We start from the raw sequence: 17,240 nt of genomic DNA, 5'->3' as shown, positions 1-17,240 counted from the left end.
AGTGAACTAGAGTTGTTTAAAGTCTATCTTAATAGCAATGATAGAAATGTACATTTCACATTCAAGCAAAGCAAAGGAAGCATTGAATTTCTGGACCTTCAGATATATATCAAGTCTGATACCATTCAAACTGACATATTACAAATCGGTTCAAGCAAATAACTATCTCCTCGCCAGCAGTCATCATAATCCCAGTTGGATAAAGAACATCCCAAAGGGCCAGCAGGTGAGGCTCAAACAGAATTGTTCAAGAGAGTCAGTATTTTAAGAACAGGCTGAATCCTTGAAACAAAAGTTTATTGAAAGGGATTACAAAAAAAATTGCTTGACAATGCGATTAAAACTGTAAGTGAAATGACAAGATCAGATCTTTTAATATACAAACAAGAAGATATGCTGAATAAAAACAAAAATAAAAATAGGAATGAAGAGAGAAATTATACAGTTGCGTTTGTAACTCAGTACAATTCTATGGCACCTAAAGTCATAGGAATATTCAATAAGTATTGGAACCTATTGAGACAAGATGAGGTCCTGAGAGGATATCTGAAAGAAAAACCAGAGATTTATTTTAGAAGAGCTAACAATCTGAAAATAAAACTTTCTCCTGGTTGTCCTTTCAGTGATTCAAATAAATCAGTGCATGATGGCATTAAAGGATATTATCCATGTGCTAAATGCATTGCATGTAAGTACAGTGTAAAAACGAAAACATTTAGATCTAAAGTTACCAACAGAGAATATAAGATTGGATCACTCATCAACTGCCATAGTCAATATGTTGTATATTTGCTCGAATGCCCGTGCGACCTACAATATGTGGGCCGCACTGGCAGGACACTCCAAAGATTATTGGGGGGAGCATATATACAACATAAAAAGAGGACTTATAACTCACAACGTATCACATCATTTCAAACTGGTGCATTCTCAAAGCCCCGAAAGGCTAAAATGTCATGCCATTGAGCATCCTAAAATTAGTCAAAGAGGGGGAGATAGGTTGAACCAAATCTCTAAAAGGGAATCCTATTGGATTTTTTAGCTAAAAACAATGAGTCCTCAGGGACTCAATATAGAATTCGATTTAGTGGCCTTCTTGAGGTAAAGTCCATTATTGCATTCAGGTTCTACTTAATCAGGCTTTGTTATGGCTTCTTTCTGATAAGATGTTTTCTTAATAGGTTTTGTACATCTTAAATAATTTTCTGTATTGTACGCATTTGTTGCATTATTAGTAATCAATATATGATATAAGTTTAATTTATTTAGTAGTAGTTTCACCCTAAATAGTCTTTCACTATACAGTAAGCACATTTCACTATAAACCCTAAAATATTTTCTCATATATATTTATAAATAATACACTAAATATTTCAGTTAATAGCAATATATTTAAACACTAAGTTTAGTTTACGATTCATCTATTAGCAATTCACTTATTAGGTAGTTAATTTAATAAGATTTATAGTAATGTTAGTAGATTATAAGTATTAAATTCATTTATCAATTATTCACACATTAGGTAGTTAGTCTATCATGGAGTTATTTTAAGTATAAAGGTTAGATTTATAGTAATGTTTAGCCCAAGTTCATCATCCCGATTAGATATGTCTATCATGTTAAAATGGTTAAATTGTTTTGTATGTTTGTTCATTATTGGTATCCAATGTAATGTTCATTAATTAACTAATGTTCATTCACTAACCAATCATCTGGGACTTAGTGGGGTATAAATAATCATTCAAGACTGCCTTAATGCATATCCGTGCCGAAGAGACCAGTCACTAAGTGTCTCGAAACGCGTAGGAATTGTGGCACAGCGGGGACACCGTATTGGAAGTAGAACTGGTGATGTCATTAGGAACAACGGAGCGGCGGCCGATTCGGAGGAGTTGGCGCCACGAAGCAGACCAGCTGACTGAAACCAGCATCCACAGACGGGTGAAGATCCAACAGCGCTTGTGAAATTGCCACATTAAGGCTCAAGACCTAGCCACTTGATGTGATTAAGTTTTCAATTTTTACCCACGGCGGAGGTGGGTATGACGGAAGTAACCGAGGTCATCACCATTCTTTTTGTATTATCATTTGTGAGCACGTTGTGTGCGCATACAAGTGTATAATTTTATCATTTATATTTTATTTTTCATCATACCATTTTAATAAATTGTTATCGTTTGCTAGTATACCTACCGTAATCAGTTCTTTACTCTGGGTAATGCACTATGGTAGTGTATATGGTTTTTGTCTCCTTTTACTGAGGTATACATCATTGCAAGGATTCAAGCTTTTTCCATCCCAGATCCATCGTGTTTTTTAGATCCTCAGCGCCAGAGAGGTCTGTTTTTGTTTGCATTCTCTTACTGGATATAGAACACCCAGTGGGACCTTTTAGGCTGCTTATTGGACATTTTCACAGGACACTCATATGGGACTTTAAGTTGTTTTATGTGCCTATAATTGTTCTTTCTTGGCATTTATAGCACTCACATTTGAGTTTGTTATCACATTATATAGTAGATATTAGCGCTTTTTAGTTTGCACTAATTATTATTCTTATATGGGACCTGGTTGAAACGAATGTGTGTCATTGAATTTCTGCGCATGCGAGTTTATATGGAACTTGATTGAAATGCATATGTGTCATTGAATTTCTGCGCAGTACAGGTATTATAGGTATTGTCAAAAAAAAATTAATTATGTTAGATTACCTGACAGCATTGCTGGATGTGTTTTCTGCATGAACATGGCGTTGATGCTCATCAGCCAGCCAAACCTTCAAAACATGAATGAAAAGAAGATTTAAAGAATGACTGCAATAGGAATTTTTGATTTTTTTGATATACTACAATAATAAAATAATTTGGTGTCTCTTTTACATATTGTCATAGATCTTAGATAGCGTTACACTCTTATCTGTCCTGACATGAATGGTCCAATATATCATATGTAGCCCCCTTTCCCCGTGACTAATGGGACTATGGGCCTCATTCAGAGAAGGTTCATAAAAAAAATCACCGGACCATTTAAATCACCCTTTTTATGAGCGTTGCTATCATGGTATTCAGAAAGCCTTCATTACCTGTCATAGCAAAATTCACAAAACGGGTGATAAGCCGGTGATCTGATGAACGACCCTCTGAAAAGGCCTTACCCGGCGAGTTGTATCTGCTGCAGAGAGTGCTGCTCTGAGAGAGCCATCTCTCCCTGTGCAAATATCGCCCGAAATTTATGTGTATAAATTTTAATTTTGTTAATAGTTTAGATGAGCAGGGGGTCTCCTGAGCTGAACCGCATTGGTTTCAGCCTCAGGGACCCCCTACTTCCCGAGATACAGGCCCCGTTATGGGGTGCCGGTATCTCCTATGCATTTTATTCCCATGGTCACGTGACGCGGACATTTAAATGCATAGGAGATACTGGCCCCCCATAACGGGGCCTGTATCTCGGGAAGTAGGGTGTCCCTGAGGCTATCCGCTATGGTAATGAAGTTTACTGTAAATGCATTTTTATTGCACAGGATTCATGCCAGGGGTCTCTGGTGCTAATATTAATGGATATCAGCTACAGAGATTCCCGGCATCAATCCTATGCAGGAAAAATGCATTTTTTTTCTAAGTCCCATCTCGCCGCTTCTCTGCAGGTTTCCAACACCTTTAAGCCAACTTTTTCTGGCGTGAGAATTTTGTGAAAAAATCACCATTCTAGAGCGGTGATAGGCCTTTATAGCCAAATTACTGCTACTAGAATTGCACGAGTTTATGAACATGCCGAAAAGTGGTGATAAGTGGCTTATCACCGCTGCCTCTGTGATTTTTTTTATGATCAATTTTTTTTGAGCAATTCAGTCTTTTATCACCCACTTATCACTGCTTACTGAATAGCAGTAGGCATTTTGGGTGATAAGTGCTTGATAAGTGGCTTATGAACGCTTTCTGAATGAGGCCCTATGTGTGCTGAGTACCTGTTTAGCGTAAAGGAGGCCTAACCCTCCAGCCTGGGGTGATTGCATTCTCTCTGGATACAACACCTCCATCTGGGAGGGATCCTAGCACAGCAGGATAACCCATCACAGGAACCAATCAAGCAGTGACTAAAGATACACACACTGGTATAACTAGCTTATATTTACTGACACACATATAACTCTACAATACAATAATAGTACAAGGCCCCACAATACAATACCCACAACACAGTAACAGTGGGGAACCGCCAAAGTACTGAAGGTGCACTGGGCACCTAACCACCCCGGTGTTCACAGAGTTAGGCCCACCCAAAGAGTGTGTGGAGTAGCGCTACCTCCTGTGTATGGCCGTTGATGCATGATGGGCACCTTCCTGGTCTTAGGCCAGACCAGGCCGACTTGGATGGTAGATCCACAGGATCACAACATGATTCCACGACGTGGTCTACCGGATCCTCTCGCTATTGTCCAGAGGTGTCCGCATCTTGAGGGAGCTCCAGCTTGAGGGTGTCCCTTAATGTCTCTGATAATGATATGCCTGGGTCTGGTCCCAGACCGCAGGCCGTGCACACCATGTGGCGTTCATTACCGGTGCACTAACACTCTATCCCTAAGTGCTGAGGGGAGCATCTCTATCTGGGGTGTTCCCTGCAGAAACCACAAGCTGAGGTGAGTCAGGGCCTAGCTGGGACCTATGGGAAGATCTGGCCTAGTCCAGTGGAGCACTTCTCCCCTGGACACTACCTTGTCTGCCGACGTCTGTGCTCTGACTGGCACGCAGTCCTTAGCGTGCCAAATGTCTCGATCTCCTTCCTTGTTATACCTGCAGCCCTATTGGCTGTGCTGTCCCACATGGTGAGCAGCCCCTGGGGCTTCTGGGACACGTAGTCCTGTGCGGAGCATGGTACTGGCTGCCGCAACTCTCCCGCTTCACTGTGCAGGCGCAAGAGCTCTATCGCGCATGCACGGGCAATGAAGATGGTGGCAGACTGCATATCGGGACCGACACCTAGCCGGGTCCGCCCATAGCTCCGGCGGCACCCGGAAAAGACGGCAGGCCCCCCGTCCGTAGCGGAGGTAAGCGGGGTACCCGGCTACACATATAAGAACCGTACTGTATCAGCACTCCAAAATGAAATCCAAGACAATGAAGAACTTATGTATTCCTTTTGATCTCACAAGTATCTTCTCTAATATATCACAAAAGCAGCAATAAAGACAAAATCAACACACACAGGGAAACAAAAAGTTAGCAGACACACACTTTTATATGTGCACAATAGCGCAAAACTTCAAGGCTCCTAACCCCTTCATCAGGCTTTAAAACATTTTTCTATTGTGCACATATAACATTGTGTGTCTGCTAACATTTCCTTTCCCTGTGTGTGCTGATTTTTTCTGTATTGCTGCCTTTTTTTATACATTAAAAGAAGAAACTTGGTGAGATCAAAAGCAAAACGCACAGTAAGTCCTTATTTTCTTTGATTTACTTTTGAGTGCTGATCCAGTATAGTTTTTGTGTAGTTGTGTCCATTTTGCGGTATAGATGCAGAATCATAGCATTTCAAGTTGAATTATAGTAGATAGTGTGGGTGCAAAATATGATATACAGTAGGCAAAATTGCAAGCCAGTCTTGTATGGCAAGGAGTAAGCGCCATTGTATTGTATTGTTTGTCTTTATTCATATAGCGCCAAAAGTGTACTCAGCGCTTCACAAAGAATACAGTACAGGGAATTTTAAAAATACAATAAGTGCAGCAAAAATCAGACAATGGGAAAGGAAATCCCTGCCCCGAAGAGCTTACAATCTAAGAGGTTTGAGGGGAAACTTACAGAGACAGCAGGTGAGGGAATAAGTGCTGTAGATGGGTGTTAAATGAAAAGGTTAACACCATTTAAAGGGGAAGAGATGGCAGGGAGGCGTAGGTGAGATCAGATGTGTATGTCTGGCTTCAGGCTTAGGGGTGATCCCCAGCAGCAGGAAGGAGTAGATAGAGGGTGTGAATAAAGGATTCGCCATGTCTCATTCTCTGCACAGTACAGAACAAATGGTATGACCAGGTTCGGTTAATGTATAGTGGTTGTTAATAAAGTGTGAAACTGCAACAGTAGAGATGTATAAGGTCATTAGACAAAGAGCAGTGTACATTTGATCTTTTCTTCAGACACCTGCTTTACTGAACTTTGGTATTCACAGTATCATAGGCAAAGATATTTAGTGTGCCACTGGCTGGACACGCACTGAACTTCAACAACACAGGTAATAATTCTGTCTGACCACAGCCAAAGTCTGCACACTTTTGTGCGGCTCTTGAACATATACCATGCTTTATCGATAGCACCATAAATTACAATACAGAGATTTAAAAAAAACATGGTAACTGTTATGTTGGTAAAGTACTGTATATTCCGTGAAACATAAGTCAATTTTCCCAAATTGTGAGATAAAAGGTATGCCTTCTGCTTTTATTCTGACATTTTTGAGTCACAGCTGTACTGGTATTATAGTTAAAGAGATCATATTAAGTGAAAACATACTATATTAATGTAATTGCAACAGGTTCAGATATCTCTATATGCATCATACCGTATATATGCAAAATAATGAACCATGCATCTTGTTAAAATTAATAATAGAAATGAGACAAGCTCAATATAACTTAATACTATGTTTTATGTGAGGAGGTAGAAACTAATCAGTTTTCTCTTCTGTGGTCTTGTAGAATTGCTTCAGGCTGGGCTACAACAACTGGACATGCAAGCAACAACATACCAGTCAAATTATCCCAAGACAGCTTTGTGGTAGAGATCCTGGTCAGTCTATCATTATATCTTATGCTAGTCTACCAAAATTGCCAACATACAGTAAGAGAAAATAGCAATATAAGATTAGGACTGAATCACACTCACACTTGAAATGAAGTGCAGTGTCACAATTCACTAAAATTATCTATACAGGCTTGTGCAATGGTTGATTACTTGATGTTAAAAATACAGTAAGTGGCACACTCAAAAGTGAGATAAAAACACAGAGATTGCACTCAGGTGGCAAACTCAAAATTAAGTTAAAAAATGATTTATACTTAAATGGAGGTGCTGCAGATACACTTGATTTCCTGTATATTCCAATGATACCTACAGTATAAGCAGTATTAAAAAAATACAGGCCTTCACCAGGTTGAATTTCATATTCGGCAATTGCCTTCTGTGAAACTCACCTTGGTGAAGGTCTTCGTGGGGCCGAAATGTCAGAACTTTACTATGTAGTAAAACAAGTTAAGAAGAATCTGATGCTTCTAATACAGTCTGAATGCTTTATGTTGTCACTGCCAGTGCCTTCTCCAACTATAGTGTTATGTGAGGTTGAGACTTTTATATATCAGTGATATCAATACCACTGCCTTATAGCATATACAAAGTGCTGTATATAGCTGGTGGGCACTTATGCAATGTTGATGTTGTGGCACCGCATCCTATCTTGGTGCTGAAAATTTAGCAAAGGGGCAGGTTTAGGCAGCAGACCTTGTATATCAGAGGAGAAACTGGTTCCCTGAGAACAGCTGGTCCTGTAGCTGCTCCCCTTAAAACTTTAAAAAAGAGATGTTTGCTCTAAGAGTCCAGTAACTACAAAAGAGATGCAAAGTTTTTTTTAAAGACATAAAACACACCCAGCAGACCGAATTGCAAAAGGTAGTCCAAGAACTGCAACTGGACATCAACTCCATCGGGGGGAAAGGGCAGGTGCTCTAAAAAGCAAAATGGAGGATCTGTCATCAACGCACACTGACCTGGATCAGAAAGCTTGAATCTTGGAAGAGACACTGGTAATCAGCCAGGAGAAACAAGAAAACCTTGGAAACAGATCATGCCAATACAGAATTTGCATAAACAATATTCCTGAGGGCTAGAGTATTTGGACATGATGATACTCCTTCCTGAGCACCCCCTGAAGATCTATTGATGGATCGAGCCCACCATGTGCCTAAACCTAGGGGTGCTACTTTCAGAGATTACTTGGTGTGAATGCACTAATTTAAAGCGAATGAAAAACTCTTAGGTTGAAACCAGATCTTCCGGAGGTGTACAAAAGCTTACTCATTTTCCGAATTTGTCTCCAGTGACTAAAACGCAATGATGGGCTCTCTCAGGGAGAATCATATCACTTGTCAATGGGGTTTCCCCGTTAAATGTCTGAAAACTAAAAAAGGCATGCAAACAAATGTATGGAATGTTTAAGATAGCCGCCACAACCTTATCTCCTTAAGCCTATATCCCACAACTAGCTAAATGCCAAGACAGTCGCTCAAGCTACAGTGAACCCTTGCAGAGTGGAGCAGAGTCCGGACCAGAGTGAAGCATACCACCTGAATCCACTGCGTCTAATCTGCCTAACTTTGAGTCCACAGTTTCAAGTCCTCCTGAAGACAATCTCTTTTCTCTTTCTCTCTATATGTTTGTCTGTCTGTGTTTCTGTCCACCGGCCGCGAGGAAGACTCTACTGGAGGACTGATTTGGAAGTTTTAAACTTCTGGAGCTTTGCAATCAAAATTCAGTTGTTCCGTGGTCAACTTAAAGATCCAGGCTGGTCCTGGGTGACATAATACAGACTTTATCGCTTAATATTTGATAGAATACCCCTGTCACCATTACTTTTCAATTTGATGTCACCTCAGTCAGCCTGTAGGGGATGGAACATGATTAATTATTGCTCCATCATTGGGTTGGGTCTCAACAAGTAAGCTTAACAAAATAGATTTTTGTCCCAGCTCTTCTAACTTTGTAATAATAATAATAATTATTATAATAATAATAATAAATAAAATAACTAATAATAATGTCTATCTAAAGTGTTGTTTCTTAAGATGGTCTAGTAGAGGAAGAAGAATGCAGCATTCACATGATCTTCTAATTCAATGGTGTTTATTAAAAATCAACATTTCGGTTCAACGTTTGGACCGTTCTGAAGATGTCCTTACCTGAACCTGTTTTATCTTAAACTGTTTCAGTTTTTGCTAGCATCATTAACAGGTATACAGGGTTTTTTAGCGTGGGTGCTCCTTTACATTCTCCATTTCTTAAGATGTTCTGACAGCTTTGCTTTATCATTAACATCTGCCTGCCTCATGACTGTTGCTAGGCAAATACAGCTAGGGATTTACTTATTATACTATATGCATTTAAGCACTTTAAGTTTCAGAGAAAATGTCTTGACATTTGTAACCTGGTACGGGCCGCCGGTGGTGTGATATAATAACTCCTGTTTCTTGTATTTAGCAGCTCTGCTTGCGTAGACGTTTCTTATGCTATTTTATTTTCCCTCCCAAAATAAAAGTTAAACTTTACATTTTACCAAAATTGTAACACATTCATACTGAAACCTGTCTATCTAGGATTTAATCCATGCCCCATGCATTCTCCCACCCATCATATAAAATCTCATAATGTGACATGAGATATTGTATAATATAGTTAGAGGTTTAATCCCAAATATAAGAGGTTATTATGTACAGTGATTAAACATTCTTGCGTCCAATGGGCCATGGATCCGTAACTGTTTGGGTCCCATTGGGGTCCTCTTTATGTTTAAATGAGTTTCTTTGATGTATTTGAATTTTTACATTTTTAGATCTCTCCATTTGGTTCTTTGTGAAAGCTGTAGAGCTAATGGAATAGAATAAAGGCACAATTTTACTATCCAGGACTAAACAAAGAGGTAGAACGTTATTGTGAGATGTGTCCAGAGTGTCAAATGACCTCACCAGTATAAGCGTTCCGTAGACCGTTAGTACCCTTGCCCATTATTAAAGTTCCTTTTGAATGCATTGGTATGGATCTGGAAGGCCTGTTACCTAAATCCACACGGGTCCATCAACAAAGTCTGGTAATTGTAGACTATGCCACAAGATATCCAGAAGCAGTTCCCCTCAGGAACACATTCGCTAAACTCATAACAAAAGAGTTAATGCTGTTACTTACTGTAGTCGCGTCGGGATCCCCAAGGAAATATTAACAGATCAAGGAACCCCTTTTATGTCCCGGGTTACAAAAGAGCTGTGTAGACTGTTCAATATCAAACACTTACGCACCTCGGTCTATCACCCTCAAACCAACGGCCTAGTGGAGCTATACAACAAAACTCTTAAACATATCCTGTGGAAGGCCATAGACCGAGATGGTAAAACTGGGATTTCCTCTTACTATATTTATTATTTGCCGTAAGAGACGTTCCTCAGACCACTATGGTTACTCCCCTTTTGATTTGTTGTATGGGAGGCACTCACAAGGTATAATAGATACGCTCAAGGAGACTGTGGAAACAGAGTCAACTCCACACCGTACCATAGTGGAACATATTTCACAGATGCAGGATCACATTTCAGCATTATTGCCAATTGTGTGATAACACATGCAGCCAGCCCAAAGTTCACAGCAGAAATATTATAATCGGAATCCAGAATTAGGGTGTTTAATCCAGGAGATAAGGTCTTAGTACTGGAACCTACAGCAGAATGTACATTTTTAGCCACCTGACAGGGATCTTACGAAGTCATAGAAAGAGTAGTTGAGGTTAAGTATAGAGTTAGACAGCCCAGGAGGAGGAAAACAGAAAAGTTGTACCATGTGCACCTGTTAAAACCCTGTAAAGAGAGGGAGGCATTGGTTGCTGAGATTCAGACTGTTCCATTTAAGGCACCCTCTATCCCTGCGGTAAAAATTGCAGACATCCTGTCTGCCCCACAGAGACAAGAGGTAAAGGTGTTCCTTGTGTGCAATGTCCAAGTTTTCTACCCTGAACCTCAGTCATTGAGCATAGCTTACTGTACATACAGAGCATGGGAAGGTCATTCATGTTAAGCCCTATAGATTATCAGAGGCTTGGTGATAGGCAGTTAGAGAGGAGGTACAGAAAATGTTGGATCTGTGCATAATCGAGGAATCGTACAGCAACTGGTAGAGTCCTATCGTACTGGTTCCTAAAATGGATGGCTAGATCAGGTTCTGTAATGATTTTAGGTAACTGAATGCAGTCTCCAAATTTTATACCTACCCTATACCTCCGTGTCGATAAGCTGATAAACAGGGTAGGCGATTCCCAAATCCTAAACACCCTCAACCTAACTAAGGGGTATTAGCAGGTACCACTAATGCAGGACGCTAAAGAGAAAAATGCTTTTTCGACAACAGGTGGGCTGATCCAATATAAGATCCTACCCTTCGGCCTACATCGGGATCCGGAAACCTTTCAAAGGTTGATGGACCGGGTGTTAAAACCTCCCACGGATTATGCTGCAAATTACTTGGATGTTGTGATCATTCACAGTAATGACTGGGACTCCCACCTAAAAAGGGTACAGGTAGTTCTAGACTCCCTTAAGAAAGCTAGTCTTATGGTAAACCCCACTAAGTGTGCCATAGGCTTGGAAGAGACCAAGTATTTGGGGTATATGGTTGATAGATGGATGGTAAAACCTCAGGCTGCAAAGCTTAAGGTGATTAGGGAGTGGCTGAGGCTGCTTACTAAGAAACTGGTTAAGCCTTCCTCGGCCTGTCCGGCTACATTTCCACCATCGCTTTATATCAGGCCTTTCCACCATCTCAACACTTCTATAAGACCTAACAAAATGGAAGAGTTCGGTCATGGTGAAGTGGTCTGACCAGGCAGAAGAGGCCTTCCAAAGCTTGAAGGATGTATTATGTGCCCATGCCATCCTAATTACCCCATATTTCACCAAGGAATTTTAGGTGCAGTGTGATGCCTACGATGTAGGGGTAAGTGTGGTCCTGTCACAAATAGTCAGAGTGGAGGAACACCCATTCCTGTAAATAAGCAGGAAACTAAACAGCCATGAGAAGAGGTATGCTGTGGTTGAGAAAGAGGGCGTGACAATCAAATGGGCTCTGGAGACTTTCAAATATTATTTAATAGGGAGGAAATTTACCCTAATAACGGACCATGAATCGTTGAAATTCATGCAGCAAAATAGAGAGCAAATTGCTAGTGTAACCCACTGGTTTTTAAGTCTCTAGAGATTCCAATTCATGATAGAACATAGGCCAGGCTCCAAGCATGGGAATGCCAGTGCATTGTCCCGAGTATACACCTCCCTCTGTACAAGTGCTAACCCGGTCACGATTGAGCAAAGGGGGGGAAATTAGATAAGCTCAGTAAGAAGGTTTTTGATGGGAGATACATAGGACCAAGCACCTTCCTGGTTGATTAGCTTTTCCCATCACCTGAGCCAATATATATATATATGTGGTATGTCCATCAGTACCTGTTTCTCTCCATATAGCCGCATAGTGTATCTGCTATGTAAGTCCTGTTAAGATCCAGGCATTAGCTGGTTAATCTATGGGCCAGTGACCCCCCTTCTGCTTCCTTGAAAGTGAGGGAAGGTAGGTGGTGACTCATGGCCTGTGTACAGCCCCCTTGTAGGTGGGTACAATCCATGAGCCTGCCCCTTCCAGAGTTTTCTAGGGGAGTAGCCAAAAGTTAAGCACCTTCCTTCAGAGAGTGAAGAGCGTCTTCCTCTCAGCCCTTGAGAGGAGGATGGAAGTCTTTGCCCCCTGCTCCTCAGGGAGTGAGGAAAGAGAGATGGTCCTTGTCCTCTGCTCCCCAGTGAGAGAGGACAGAGCTATAAGCCTTCCCCATGGTGGGGCATGCTTGCTCACTCTAGGCCGGCTGGACTAGAGACCACCAGGATCTAAGCTCTATTGATGGGGATGCACCATCTAGAAAGCTTGGGGCTAGTGGAGAATGTGATGGGCTGCAGAAGGAGAGTTGATGCAGAATGCCCTGCAATAAAGTATGTTCAAAGATACCTCTGCCACTGGTATCAGTTCTGGGCAGGAAGGATATGTTTGTGCAGTGATGGGGGCTGACACCTATAGCCCTTTGGTTCCATCAGCGCTGGACGCGCTGACACCAAACCAGAAGAATCCAGAGATCTGTTCGAGCCGGTTCTGTTCCTGTCACCTTACCATCTGGCAGACCGCTCAGACTCCTGCAAACCTACAGGTAGAGCATCATACACACGTGGTAATACGCCTACTCCCAAACGCTGGTCCCTAAGTGAGTTTGGTGGGGGGACCATGTTACATATATATATATATATATATATATATATATATATATATATATATATATATATATATATCACTGTTGGCAGATGGCAATCGCATATATGATTAAAGTAGGAGCTAGTCCCATAAATATGCCTTACCAGGCAGACCATGTTTCCCAGGATAACACAGCAAGGAAGAGATAGCACACAAATGTAGTCCAAAATTCAAAGTATATTGAAAAGAACTGGCACAATCACCGACGTGATATGGTGGCTACGGTGTGTGTGGTGCTTTACCTGTGGCTCACAAGAGGCATGAACCTCCGCCACTGGGAGTCTGGGGTGTACCTGATTTGTCTGGTGACAGCGCCTCCACCTGGAAGTGATCCTAATGGGGTGGGATAAGCCCCTTACAGGAACAATAACAATAATACACATACTCAAGTATATACTAACAACCTTTACTGAACACAATAATAACGGTACCCTGTACCACACAGTAATATACAGTAGGCCCAAACCTGATACCACCAATGAGTGTCTTCAAAGTACATTGAGTGCCAGGCACCAATACCCTGATGTCCCTTTTCCCAATGTCAAGGCCCACCCAAAGTGTAGGAGATAGCGCTATCCCGTGAAGTGTTGGTGCACTTAGTTGGGTACCTGCTCGGGAGCTTCAGCACCCGGGTTATGCAGATTAACCAAGAGGATCCGTCTGATCCGACGTTGTCATCTAAGTACTGTAAAAAACTGCTGTAGAAGAAATCCTTCACAAGTGCTCCGAGTCTCACATTAAATACACATTTATGCGCTATGGAGCGTGCGCTTTTTGTTCCTTTTTTTCTCTTTAGGTACCTGTGACTGGATGTGGTTCATCTCAAAAAGCAGCCTGGACTTCTCTGATTCCAATCTACCTTGATTTGCATATTGGACATTTCACTTTGAAGAGGGGTTTCTATACATGTTTTATGTGTTATTCGTTTTGTTTTGTTTAGTAGGGAGAGTTTGCAGTGTGAGTTTATACAAACAAAAGACAGGGGTGCCCAAGGATACATCCAATTGACAAAACATATAAAATAATAACAAATCTATGTAAGTACCAGCAATCACTGTCTAATAGCCTGTGGCTCTGCTCTTTGTGCTCGTGTGGAATCCTCGGCACTCCACATGAGCACAAGGAGCAGAGCCACAGGCTATTAGACAGTGAGTGCTGGTACTTACGTAGATTTGTTAGTACTATACAGGGGAATAAGGGTCCCCTTTGGTTCCGTGCACCCTGCAATTACATTAATTTAACACTATCAGAGTGCTGTCTATTGTCCCCTTTTACCCTTATATAAAATAATAAGTACTGTATAAAGTTTAAATACTTCAATAATAATAATATTTACTTGGTTATTTAGTTAAACCCTTTGGCCAAAGCGTCATAAGCCTGCATACCACGTCAAGCTAAACCAAAATTAATGCAGGTCCTAACACTAAACTGTGAACCCTTCCTTTTACCTCTGTATGAGGGGAAGCAACCACAGTGAGTCTTGTCCATTCAGCAAAATGCTAGAACCTCCCAAGTTAATAAGGTGGGGAGGTGTAAGCTCTGGGACGAGGGGACACTTACCTGGAACTATATATAGAGGGGGCTACAGCTTGTGTGTCTGTGTATAGAGAGGTGCTTTAGTGCATTTACAATTGTATTATAATAAAAAATCTTTATAAATACACAAAAGTGTCTATTATTTATGAAAAATCCTAAATTTAGCCTATACTAGTAATAATTCCCTCAAAACAGGGGATTACTGGCCAATAATGCCCTGGTTGGGTAACGTCCCTCGGGTTCACCTCGGGCCTTCAACTCTTCCAGCTAGGGCATTAATGGCCAGTAATGCCCTTTTCTTCGGGATTATTACTTAATCATATACTGTACTATCGCTGTAAAGTGGAAATGCACGTATCATAGCAACCTACAAATGGAAGCAAAACATGTTACGTTGTTTCCAGGTAAACTACTAACATTACATTAGAACTATCATATTACACAGACATTTCAAAATGCACACAATCCTATATAATAACCAAACAAATAATAAAGAAGAAAAACAGATTTTAAAAAAAAACATACTGCAGTGAGAGATAATGTAAATCTGAATAAAAAACCGACAGTTAAAATAAAGGCAACAATTAGCCTAATTGTAAAAATGCATTAGCCATTATTAAGAAGTCGTAAGATAAATAAATTACCTAACAAAATTGTCAATACAATTTATCAAAAAAAAGTAAAGATGCATCAGCGCTGTGTCATAAAGAATTGTAAGCCTGTGAGGTGCCAGGTCATTCAGTAGCACTCTCTGTGTAACAAGGAAGTGCTCCTATCCACCCTTTTTGATGCCTTTTAACAGATTCTAAGCCCATGAAAGTTCTGTTCTACACTTGTCAGTCACCTGGCAACAGCTTAATTGTTGTGTTTCTGATTGTAGGTTGCTATGATGCATGCATTTCAGCACATACAGTATGTATTGTGTATAATTCAGAATACCCATGTCATGGCACGTGTTTTCCAACCGTACTGCCTTAAGACGCGTGTTGACTCGGGTTTCTATCGGGTGCAGAAAATTGCATTTTAGCGTGGGCTGCAGTTTTAGAAGTTGTCATAATGAAGCGCCTAAATTTGATAACGTCTTCAAGGTCAAATCACAATGGGCCACTGTGGTAGACTTATTTTTTTTTTTATATATTATCTGGTATTAAACACCTGCAAATTGACACAGTAGCACAGACAGAACTGTACATATTACAATTCATTAATTTCTGCCACCTGGTGGATACGCGAAGAATTGCGCCCACAGAAATCCGAAACGATTAAATTAAACAGATCAACCGCGGGTGCCTGGCGGCGTGAACAGGGGACGGGAACACAGGAATGCGAAGTTAATACCGCGTGGAATACAGCAGAGCACACGACAACGGCTCCGTGATTTATTCAAATAATGGCCACTGCAGCTGTATATCCCTTAGTTTAAACCCAAATCTTCAATAGGTAAAAGGGAGAAAGGAGACACTGTCATGCAGCCCCTCCATTAACTTTGTAAACTGTTTTATAATCCTAAAACTCATGCCACCTAGTTCTTGAATTCATTGATTTGAATCTTTGATTCAAACTCACATGAGGATCCCTGAAGGGAATATAAAAAAATAAATCTTTCTACCTACAGTAATTTGTATTTCTTAAGATGACTTATCAATATTATTCTTTTTTTTCCAACAAAAAAGTTTTTATTGGGACATGAAACAGTGCACACATTGTCTAACAACCCATAAGCATACATGGATGGTTTCAAGCCCAATATTTTGTTTTTTTGAAAGTCGAACAGCATAGGTATTGACATATCATAAGGGAAAAGAAAAATGAAAAGAATAAAAATGACAGACAGACTAGACGGACAAGACGAACACAGGGGGGGGGGTAAGGGAAGGCCAAGCGAAGTGCACCTCTTGCTTGTGATCTACGACCGCCGGCTTCGTGTCTGTTTTTCCAGGATTTTCTCCCCACAGTCATATTGTTCGTCGGCGTCTGCCCTACCAGTATTCTGGTCTGTCATTGTCTGTGCCTCCTCCTCCCAGGAGAATGCATCTCTTGTTATCATAGCAGAATATTGGTGGCATTCACCCCTGGGATGTCTGATTGGTCTAGCCAATGGGCCCAAATTTTTAGAAAATTTGTGCCGGTGTCATAGACCATACTCGTCAATTGTTCCATCCGGCAAACATACCAAATTCTGTTTCGAATTTTCATTATTGTGGGTAATTCTGGTTGTTTCCACAATGCTGCTAGTTCGCACCTCGTGGCTGTTGCAAAATGTGCAATCAGTCTTTGTGCCGGTCTGCTTAGCCCCCGCCTGCGCCTGCCCAGCAGGAACAGCCAAGGGTCCAAGGGGACCGGGCGCCCGAGAATTCTCATCAGCCAATTTTGGATTTCCTCCCATAAAGGAGCCACTTTGGTGCAACCCCACAACATGTGCAACAAGTCTGCAGGCTCCCCACATTGTTTGGGGCACAATGGGGGGTAATCTTTAACAAACTTTGCTAATCGTATTGGGGTGAGATACCACCTCATTAGGACTTTATATGCGTTCTCCTTCAAGGTCGTGCAGATCGAGCTTTTGGCTGCTGCAAGCACTATTGAGTCCCAGTCGTCGTCTTCCAAGGTCTCCCC

The 17,240-nt window shown here is 41.1% G+C and overlaps 1 long non-coding RNA gene across 1 annotated transcript in view; it reads right to left on the bottom strand.

Moving 5' to 3' along the window:
* Positions 1–453: 453 nt before the first annotated feature.
* Positions 454–17,240, bottom strand: part of LOC142469840 (uncharacterized) — a 47,934-nt gene continuing 31,147 nt past the window's right edge. The window contains exons 2-3 of the long non-coding RNA XR_012789105.1: positions 2,712–2,776; positions 454–546 (exon numbers count right to left, since the gene is read on the bottom strand). This is a non-coding gene — a long non-coding RNA (uncharacterized LOC142469840). The remainder of the gene's footprint in view (positions 547–2,711; positions 2,777–17,240) is intronic.

The sequence above is a fragment of the Ascaphus truei genome, chromosome 1, assembly GCF_040206685.1.
Source record: "Ascaphus truei isolate aAscTru1 chromosome 1, aAscTru1.hap1, whole genome shotgun sequence".
NCBI classification, from domain to species: domain Eukaryota; kingdom Metazoa; phylum Chordata; class Amphibia; order Anura; family Ascaphidae; genus Ascaphus; species Ascaphus truei.
The sequence above is the reverse complement of the archived record's forward strand: the minus strand, read 5'-3'. Positions and strand labels throughout refer to the sequence as shown.